Source organism: Lissotriton vulgaris, chromosome 12, assembly GCF_964263255.1.
Source record: "Lissotriton vulgaris chromosome 12, aLisVul1.2, whole genome shotgun sequence".
In the NCBI taxonomy this organism is placed as follows: Eukaryota; Metazoa; Chordata; class Amphibia; order Caudata; family Salamandridae; genus Lissotriton; species Lissotriton vulgaris.
Genome location: NC_141700.1, coordinates 642,138,893 through 642,149,985, shown reverse-complemented (window position 1 = coordinate 642,149,985; position 11,093 = coordinate 642,138,893). Strand labels below are relative to the sequence as shown.

Below are 11,093 nucleotides of genomic sequence, written 5' to 3'. Positions count from 1 at the left end.
TATTTTCTGGCTGGTGGTGCACCTAAAAGCTAAAAGAGGCAGGGGCACTACCAATAATTTTTTTTATGTTGTCAACAACTGCTGAAAGGGCAGCAGCCCACAGCATCATTACATTTTTCATTTTTTATTTTTAAACAGTAACTCCCCTGGATCATTTAATCCATGACTCATATTTTCAAAAGCCCTTCTAGCTGCAGCTATATGCTCTTCAACTTGAGTGTAAGGCACTCCTGTGGTTATTTCTATGATTGCATTTTGTGGACTGAAGAATGTGAAAAGAAAGACTCAGATACATGATGTTTTTTTTAGATATATAAAAAATATGCCTTGCTTTTAATATTTTAATGAGGTTGCCATCATCCTCTTTGACCTCTCGGCAGCCTTCAACATGGTCTCCCACCACTCCCTCATCACCAGACTCCACTACTTATAAATGTTTTGTTGTTAGCAAATGCATTGTTAGCAAATGCAATGTTAGATCCTCAACATCTGCTTGATATCCCAACATATACATGAGTAGAAATGTGCATATGTGTACTTTACAACTGAGTAACTTGCCGTCTCATTATGCAACTAAAATGTATTGGATGCATTGCTTTATAAGAGCATTCATCTGCAAAACCCAATAAAATGTGTTACAAAAGAAAACCGATACACTTATTGCTGCCACTCGTGTGAAATCTGAACTTTAAAAAAAAAAAAAGTAAAGCCCCGAGATTAACTTTCCTTTAAAATGTATGGGAAATTAGTCAGCCCGCCATAAACATTTCAGGCACTCACTTCTGCCACATTTTAATTTAAATACATCCTGACTTGGGGGAGGGGGGGAATAGCTGGGGATAGTATTGTAACAACAATTTTATGTCAAGAACGGAGGCTCCTATTATGCCTTCTTTTCTTGCTTTATTCTCAATAGCAGCAAGATAAGTAACAACTACAAATACCCAGAAGGCACAGCAGGAAAACTACTGGCCAATGGGATTAGAGTAAACAAACAATGGACCAATAATAACCAGGATAGTATATATGGCCAGCTCTGACCACACAAAGTCCTCTTTTCTTGCTGCTACGCAGTCAGATAAGTCGCATTTACTATTTCTCTATTGATTTTATTGTTCTTTGCGTGTTTATTGCGTTTCTATTGCTTACTTGTTCCTTATTTGTTGACATATTTGGTATTTTGCCTCGAGCGCGTTCGCGCTCGTTTTTCAATTTGCTCCGGTCCCGTTTTCAGGTCCCCCCCCCCCCCCCTCGCGCGCTGCAGCGTTTGGTTCTTACCGCTGCGCACGCTTCCCGCTCCCTGCTCCTCACCGGCTGCTCACGACTGTGCTCTGTGGCTTCCTGCTGTTCGTCTGCCTCTCGCTTCTTCATTAACGCGGTGCCCGCCCCCAGGGGAGTGTCTCCCTTCCATTCCGGCCCGTTTACGCCCCCTTTGTTTCCCTGGTCTAATTAACCCCTGCCTCACTGTTTTTTCCTGTTATGGAGATTCCAAGCTCTCCCGAGTAGGACAATGAGGAAAGCGAGGCTTTCAAGACAGACCTCAGTCAATTTATTAATAATTCTGTGGAGACTGCTATCGAGGCTTCAATGACTCGTGTTTCTAAGCACATGGAGAATTCCCTTTTGAGCCTCTTGACCAAAGCTTTGGCCCATTCTACGGGGGATAGCAGAAAAATCAAACTGGTTCCTTCCACCTCTCTTTCCAAAAATGTGTCACTGTTGGGTCGCGAGTCCTCCTCGCATTTGACTGAGGAAGTGGTTCCTCTCAGGCCTCCCACCAAGGAGGGGATAAAGATTACTATGTCTAAAAGTAAAACTAAGACAAAAAATGTGGAGGTTCCTAAGAAGCTGGTCATTAATACTATTCCTGACACAGATGATGACGATGATTTGGGTGACACTGATGACTTAGCAGATTTCTTTCAGTTGGTTGATCCTCCTTCCCCCAAGAAAGCGAGATTGGATGCTTTTGCATCTCAGCCTGTGTTGGATACAGAGGGCAATCCTATGTTTGACCCCGCTTCTATCAGACAACCTAATTCTACAGAGTGGTTCCCCACTCCCCATGTGGGAGAGTACATCTCCTCCAAGCTCCGTCTGCCTTTAGACAAGTCTGTTCGGGCAAAACTCAAGTCTGAATGTCCCAAACCTTCCCTTCCCTGTCATGTTACCATTACCCCTTCTATAGATCAGTCTCTTCTTACTTTCTTCTCGAAATTTGGCAAAGATCCACGCAAGGGTGTGGATAAGGCCTGGTCCACTTGCCAGGACAAGCTTTTGGACGTCGTAGGTCCTTTGGCCCGGGTTTTGGATATGGAGGAGACAGCCTGCTTGGAAGGTACGGACCTTAATCCAGAAGAAATCTCTTTGTGGCTCCAAAGGTCCTTTTGCCTGTTAGGTAATGCCAATGCAGGAATCATTCATGAGCGCCGTAAGGGCCTGTTAATCAAATTGGACCCGAAGTTGGCCAACTTGGCTACCCAGGATCCTGGTGACAAAGCTGACGGACTTTTGTTTGGTGATTCCCTTGTCAAGGATCGCAGCCGTTATGTGTCCACTTTTGCTTCCTTGGACAAGGCCCAGTTTTCCATCAAAAAAGTGTTTGCCCCTCGGGTTTTTGGCAGGGCTGGCAGAGGCAGGAACCACTCTTCCGGCCGCGGTTATCCGAACCAAGGTTCCAGAGGCGCAGCCAATTCTGGCTATCAAAATTCAAGCCGCAGTTTTACCCCCAACGAGGACGTGGCTTCTGGGGCCGAGGACAGAAAGGCTTCCGTTCCAACAACAACAATGTCAACAACCAAAGTGAGCCCTCCTCCTCCTATCGGAGGTCGTCTTGCTCTTTTTCTTCACAGGTGGTGCACGCTAACAGCAGACCCCTGGGTCCTCAATTCTGTCCAAGGCTATCTCATAGAGTTTTACGCTCAACCTTCCCAGGCTATTTTTCCTCCTCCGTTGGTTTTTTCCGCAGACGTAGCTCTGCTCGTCCCTCAGGAGATTCAAAATCTTCTCCAAAAACAAGCCATTCTTGTCGCTCCCTTCGATCCCTCAAGCTTTCTAAGCTCCCTCTTTTTGGTTCACAAAAAGAACAAAAAAGTTCGTCCAGTCATCAATCTCAAGTGGTTCAACCAGTTCGTGGTTTATCGCCACTTCAAGATGGAGACCATTCTCCATCTCAGAGATACTTTGCGCCAATCCGATTGGATGGTCAGACTCGATCTTCAAGATGCATATCTTTCAATTCCTATCCACGAGTCTCACACAAAATATTTACAATTTCAGTGGTCCGGTGTCACTTACCGGTTTTGTTTGCTTCCTTTCGGACTTTCTTCCGCTCCTTGGTGCTTCACCAAGGTGATGAAGCCTGTGGTATCCTATCTGCGCTCCCTAGGTATTCGTCTCATCATTTATCTGGACGATATCTTGATCATGCACTCAGACAAGCAGACTCTTCTTTCCCATCTCGATGTAGCTCAGTCTCTCCTCCTCGATCTGGGTTTCCTCATCAATTCCGAGAAATCTGTTAGTCCCTTCTCAGAGTGTAGAGTTTCTAGGCTTCCGCGTGGACTCTTCCACCGCATCCCTTTATCTTCCAAAATCCAAGGTTTCAGCCATTCGGTCAGACTTATGTCAAATTCTTTGTCTTTCTGAAGTGTCTCTACGTTCTCATGCAAGAGTCGTAGGCCTTTTGTCAGCCTCCATTCAAGCTATATTTCCCGGGCCTCTACACTATCGAGCCCTGCAACGCTTACAGATTCGTCATCTTCGCCAAGGCTTGGCGTACTCAGATCTCATCCAGTTAGACCTAGAGTCCCGTCTCAAACTACAATGGTGGATAGACCATTTAGATGCGTGGAACGGGAGAACGATCTTCGCGACGGCACCAGATCTTGTATTAGAATCAGATGCCAGCCTGTCGGGTTGTGGCGCCCGATGTGGTTCAATCTCGACTGGAGGTACATGGTCTCCAGAGGAGTCGTCATTGCACATCAACTGTTTAGAGATGCTGGCAGGCTAATTTGCAATCCGCAGTCTGGCAAAGAACTAAGCAAGTTGTTCTCTTCTCCTTCGGATGGACAATGTTTCTGCGGTTCGCTACATAAACCATCTAGGTGGCCAAAGTCGAAACCTCTCGCAGAACTGGCAAAGAGTCTTTGGGAATTCTGTCTTCAACACAAACTATCTCTTCGAGCAGAATATCTTCCGGGCAGTCTCAATGCCATAGCGGATTGGCACTCTCGATACCTTTGAGATTCAAGCGATTGGAAGCTGCTTCCCTCCGTCTTTCTTTCTCTCTCCCAGAAATGGGGTCCCTTTTCTATCGACCTTTTTGCTTCCCGTCTCAATTCCCAACTTCCCGTTTTCTTCAGCTGGAGACCAGATCCACTTGCTCTCGCAACCAATGCCTTTCTCCAGGACTGGTCCCTGCATCTCAACTATGCGTTTCCTCCATTCCTGATGATCAACAGGGTTCTGGCCCAGGTTCGTCGCCAGTCGACATCCTTGGTTCTCCTGGCTCCTTTCTGGCAGGCTCAAATTTGGTTCCCCTCTCTCCTGGAGCTGGCAGTGGACTTTCCGGTGCTTCTTCCCTTCAGCGAGGATCTCCTGCTGGACCCTCGGGGTCTTCCCCACGCCATGATTCTAGACAGATCTCTGGTTCTGTCAGCTTGGAAGATTTCCGGACTTCCTCATCTGACGTCATCATTTCACAGGAGGCTTCACTCTTTATCAGCAGAGCTTGGGCCCCTGGTACTTCCAGAGCCTACAAGTCTGCTTGGTCTTTATGGGCAAGCTGGTGTATGGAACAGTCTGTCGATCCCTTTTCAGCTCCTTTAAGCTTTTTGGTTAATTTCCTGGCTTCAGAAGCCAGTGCAGGTAAATCTTATTGCACTGTTAATTTGTACAGATCTGCTATCTCTTTGAACCATTGTCCCATCGACAATACGCCAGTAGGTTCCCATCCTTTGGTGTGTCGGCTGCTTCGTGGAGTTCAATTTTCAAAACCTCAGTTGGCTAGGGGATGTTAATTTGGTGTTCAAATTGTTTATCTCATGGCTTGACAATGATGCTCTTTCTCTCAAAATGCTTTCAGCCAAACTTACCATGTTGTTATGTTTAATTTCAATCAAACGTGTCTCTGATGTCAAAGCTTTGGATTTGTCTACCAGACAGTTTTCCCCTACTGGTGTTTAGTTTCAGGTTCACAGGCGTACCAAAACTAATTTTATAATCTGTGTTTTATCCCTATTTTTCTTCGCAACCTCAACTTTGTGTTGGACAATGTTTAAAAAGTTACGAAGAGAAAACTGCTGATCTCGGGTCTTCCTCTCATTCGCAATTGCTCATTTCTTTTCGCAAACCCCATCATCCTGTGTCCTCTGCCACTTTAGCCCGTTGGGTGAGGTGGATCATGTCCCTCGCGGGCATTGATGTTACTGCTTTTGGTGCTCACTCCGCTAGGGGTGCTATGGCCTCTAAAGCCTTTTGGGCAGGCTCTCGTTTGGAGGATATCCTGAAATCAGCAGATTGGTCTAATGATACTATTTTCAAAACGTTTTATTGCAAACCTGTTGTTACTGCTTCTTCTTTAGTTGTTGATATGCTTTGAACAAGCATAATAGGAGCCTCCGTTCTTGACATAAAATGTAGATTTTCCTAGTATTTATGATGGAAAGTCTTAATTTTATTAAATTTAATAACAACAAGGGACCCCAATTTTAGTCAGCAGGGACCATGGGGAGCATACTTTTTGAACAACAACAGTGGTCCCAAACATTGAAGGATATCACATGAATAAAATATAGACAGAGTCAATCTATACTTTCAAGAAAGACATGTCCAGCCGGACAGGGGTCTTCCAGAGACTTTACTCGAGAATTATGTATTGAAATCACATAAAAATCATCCAACAATCACCAAGGGTGGACCACAAGCCTGTGTCCAGTACTAACAGAACAAGTACAAGAGGTGATGTAGACAGCAGAGAAGGGCTTAGTAAGGCAGAAAAACGTTACTCTATAAACAGTACAATTATACAGAGTATACCAAACATGCACTGGACATTTTAGTAGTATTCACAGTTAGGTTCAAGTGCATAAAAGGTCGACGGCGTTTCGGACCCCTATAAAATATCAGGGACCATCATCAGGACAAATACATTGAAAAGCCTTAGATTAATTAAGCCTCAAAATGCCGGGTAGCCTCATAGGATGGGGGCTGACTCCTCGGGCATTAGGATACCGCGCGATCACCCAGAATCGGGTCGCGACAACCGCGGAAAATTAAGGTCCGTCGGCTTGCCAGGCCTTAATTTTCCGCGGTTGTCGCGACCCGATTCTGGGTGATCGCGCGGTATCCTAAAGCAGGAAAGCAAACACAACAACATAGTAAGCTTGGCCGAAAGTTGTTTACGAATCAATAAAGAATTAATCGGCCAAGCTTCCAGGAAACGTAAGACAACCGAAACGTCCCATAAAGAAACATATTTAGGACGAGGAGGAGTAGCCATACGAATACCCTTAAGAATCCTAGCCACAAGTGGATGTTCCCCCACAGGTTTCCCATCCACAGAAAGATGGCCCGCCGAAATAGCGGAACGGAAATTGTTAACGGTGCGGTAGGCCAAACCAGAAGAAGAAGATAGAGAAGCCAAGAAATTAACTATCAAAGAGACATCCGCCGATGTGGTATCAACTTGCCGTTGAGCACACCAATCACTCCAACGTTTCCATGAACTTCTGTAACGTTTGTGAGTACCTGGGGCCCAGGCGTTGCTGAGAAATCTGGTAGCGTCTGCAGAAAGGCCTGACACCGCCCAACGTTCCCCGAAATCCGCCACGCCAGGAGAAGGAGGGAGCCTGACTGAACCAGGGGATGCGGATTCTGAAGCGGATCGAGCAGGAGATTCCACTTCTGAGGAAGAAGGAATGGCAATTCGCATGTCATTTCCAGAAGAACAGGGAACCACGGCTGAGCCCTCCACAGAGGGGCAATCAGAATCAACTCCGCCCGAAAGCGTGTCACATAAGCCAGAACCCTGGGGAGCATCATGAATGGGGAAACGCATAACAGAGGGACGACGGCCACGGTTGGAGGAAAGCATCTGTGGCCAGAGCTTCCGGATCCGGTCTCCAACTGAAGAACCGGGGAAGTTGGGTGTTGAGACGGGACGCAAAGAGGTCGATCAGACACGGGCCCCAACTGCGAAGGAGTTGGCGAAACACACGAGGATGGAGCCTCCAGTCGCTGAAGTCCTTCAGGTACCTGGAGTTCCAATCTGCCACAAGATTGCGAGAGCCGGGAAGGTACTCTGCAATAACTGTGATCTTGTGCTGAAGGCAATAGTGCCAAAACTCCTTGGCAATCTCTGCCAACAACCTCGATCGAGTCCCTCCCAGCTTGTTGATGTAGCGTACTGCTGAGACATTGTCCATCCGGAGAAGGATACAGCAGTGGGACCGAAGAGGTGACAGGCATTTGATCGCAAACGATCCCGCCAGCAATTCCAAACAATTTATGTGGAGTGAAAGTTCCTGCGGAGACCACCGTCCCCCTGTCGAGATTGGACCGCAACGGGCCCCCCAGCCCCAACGACTGGCATCCGATTCGATCACAATCTCCGGAGAGGAGCCGAAAAGAGCCCGGCCGTTCCAGTCTTCCATATGGTCCAACCACCATTGCATTTCCGATTTCGCTTCCTCCGAGAGAGGAATCAGGTCGGAATAACGAAGGCCCCGTTGAAGGTGTTGAATCTTCAAACGCTGTAGGGCACGATAATGCAGCGGAGCCGGAAATATCGCTTGTAGGGAAGACGCTAAGAGACCGACAACTCGTGCTAACGATCTCAATGATACAGTCTGACTCGAGATAACGGAAGTCAATTCCCGTTTCATGTACCGAATCTTCTGTTGGGGAAGCAGAAGCTGACAAGTGAGGGAGTTGACCCTGAACCCCAAGAAATCGATCACTTGAGTAGGTCGTAGCACAGACTTGGGAACATTCACCAGAAAACCGAGGGACTGAAGAAGGTCTATGGTCCAGTCTAGATGAGTCATCAGTTTGACAGGACAATCCGCTAGTAGGAGGATGTCGTCCAAATAGATGATCAAGCGAACTCCGCGGCTGCGGAGAGATTCCACCACAGGTCGTAACAGCTTCGTGAAGCACCAAGGTGCTGACGAAAGGCCGAAGGGTAGAACTTGATACTGATACCAAGTCCCCAGCCACTGAAACTGCAGAAAGCGGCGATGGGGAGGGAAGATCGGAACAGAGAGATAAGCATCTTTGAGGTCCAGACGGACCATCCAATCCCGTTCCCGCAGGAGATCCCGCAACAGATGGATGCCCTCCATTTTGAAGTGTCGATAAACCACTCCCGCATTGAACTCCTTCAGATTGAGGACCAACCTCGATCCCCCTCCCTTCTTCTCCACCAGGAAGACCGAACTGGCAAAACCCTGAGGATGGCGCACTGTCGGCACAATGGCCCCCTTCAATTCCAGAGACTTGAGTTCCTCTGTGATGAACTCTTGACTTTGCCTTGAGAAGTGAAGGGGAAAAGGAGGACGAGACTGGTGTAAGGGATGATAGAACTCGATTTTGAATCCCTGAACTGTCTCCAGCACCCAGGCATCGCTGGAGATTGCGCGCCAATTGGCTAGAAAATGGGGAATCCTGCCCCCCAGAACAACACTGCATGCAAGAAGAAGTCTCACCTGAAGTGGCGGAATCCTGATATCCACCGGAGTTTCCGCCTGATCGTCCTTTTTTGTATTGTCCACGTCCTTTTCTTGAGGAGTAGAAGTTAGAACGCTGGGCATAGCCTGAATCCTGCTGGCCTCCCCTATGGGACTGATACCCACGTTGACTGGGTTGGTGTTGACCATGGCCGGACGAGCATCCCCTGTTTCGTCCGGCCCTGTTGAAAACCGGACGCATGGCCCGTTTTAAGGATGCCTGAGCCTTGTCAATACTGCTGAAAGTACTGACAAAATGAGTCAGTTCTTTTAAGAAAGGCTGGCCGAAAAGGAGACCCTGAGCCGCAGCCCCCGCCTCAGAAGATGAAAGTTCAGATAATTTCGGGTCCAACTTAAGCAGAATGGAACGCCGACGTTCACTAGAGAGTGCACAGTTGGCGTTACCCAACTGGCAAATGGCGCGTTGCGCCCATTCAATGAGATCATCAGGATCAACCGTGGTGGATGCTTCCTTGGCTATGAAACCCAGATCCAGAATTTTAGTGAGAGGCCCTAGGAGGTCCAAGACCTTGTCCTGACAAGCCCGCCAGGAACGATCCAAACCCTTCTTGGGGTCCTTAGAAAACTTTTTCAAATATGTCAACATGGTAGGGTCGACCTCAGGCGTGTCCGCCAGGTTATCCGCTAAATCAGGCCGTGGACACTCTGAGCGAAGACGCCCACGCACGTCCTTATCAAATGGATGGCGGATATGTTGTTGAACATACTCTGCCACAGCCGGGGAGGGGAGCCAGGCAGAGGAATGAGGATGCACAATATCTTCAGGTTCAAAAGTCAAGACAGGAGGGTGAGAAGGGGCGTCAACAAAATGTTCTTTACATTTACGCTTTTTGGTGGAGGAGGCAGAACCTCCGAGGAGGATGAGGAAGCATTGTGGTCATCACTGTCAACATCCAACAGGAACAGCCTTCAATTTGGAGGAGGACAATGACCGTGCCAGTTTACGAAAGTCAGAAGAATGGGGATTACCAGGGGAAGAAGCGGACTTCTTGGAAGGCACCCAACCTTGCTTCTGCGCATATTGCGTCAAATGGCGCTTCAGGGGCGTAATGGCGCGTACCAGCGCCTTGTTCATCGAATGCTGAACCCCTTTGTCCAGCGCCTCAACAAGGTCCTGCTCAAAATATTCGGACCCCTCTTCCTCATAGTCACCCTCCTCCTCATAGTAATATGAATCCCTCATGGTACACAGTGAACGTGTAAATACAGCCCACTAGGTGACTATAAATCCTGTATGTCAGTGACACAGTCAGAGGGAGTGAAAAAACCTCGCAGCAAGCAAGTTAAAGCAGAAAAAACTGCGTGGAAACAACAATTAGAGCGTGGAGGGAGGCTTGATGACAAAAAATATGCTCACTCTCGGCAAAGCCTATGCAATTATACGACCGGAACCTTTTTCACAAGCTCCGGTGTCAGAAGGGGCCAGCTGAGAGGCAGTGGGCGTCTTCGTCGTTCTGACGAGTTCAGGAGCCGGCGCTGCAATGTCAACAAACTGAGCGTGAGGAGGAAATGCAGCGGGAGGAAAGCCGCGCATGCGCGGAAACCCGGCTGGCCAGACAGCACCGGAACCGCTCGCGCTAGACGCGCGCGAGGCAGAACCACCCCAAAACTCCCTCCACAAAGAGAATGGGACACAGGCAGCAAGCGCCTGACCCAGGGAGGTGGCACACGCTCCCCACCGCGAGCACCGGTCGCGGGAACACACGCAACGAACGGCAGCAAGTGCGCGAGATAAGCGCTTAACAAAGCGGCACACAGCGCAAGCAAAGCGCTAATCAACAGCATAAAATTGCACAAGTAAGCAAAGAAGAACAATAAGAATGCACTTAACTGGCTGCGGAGCAGCAAAGAAAGAGGAAGTGGTTACCTCTATGACTGTTTATATACCATTGGTGTACTCTATGGTTACCCAGGGTTTATGGGTAATGTAGTTTTTTCGTTTCTTTACTGTTCTGTGATTGGCTGCTGTGTTTCAGTAAAAAAATTGAGTATAAGCATAATCGGAACCTCCTGCCCTGAAATAGAATTGATTCAATCACTGACCGCACTCAGTATTTGAGACAGTGAACTATCTGTGCTCTGCACTTTTTGCCCATGTGAGCATTATATCCAAATGCATAAAAATTGATATCCGTTCTGCCATCGTGTGACTAAGGTGGTTTACGAATCATATATACCTTTATGTTCCACAGCTCAACACTATAAAGGTTCAGACTCTTGCCTTTCCTTCCCCCGTATTATATATTTTGTTTATCACGCCATTCCATTCCAACATGGCGGCCATTTATGGCATTGAAGTTCGTGTCATGACGCGCAACGCGACGCGCGGTCCAGCTTTCG

At 47.8% G+C, this 11,093-nt stretch overlaps 1 pseudogene; it reads left to right on the top strand.

The window, feature by feature from the left end:
- Positions 1-1,479: 1,479 nt before the first annotated feature.
- Positions 1,480-4,100, top strand: LOC147677917 (uncharacterized; annotated as a pseudogene).
- Positions 4,101-11,093: the final 6,993 nt, after the last annotated feature.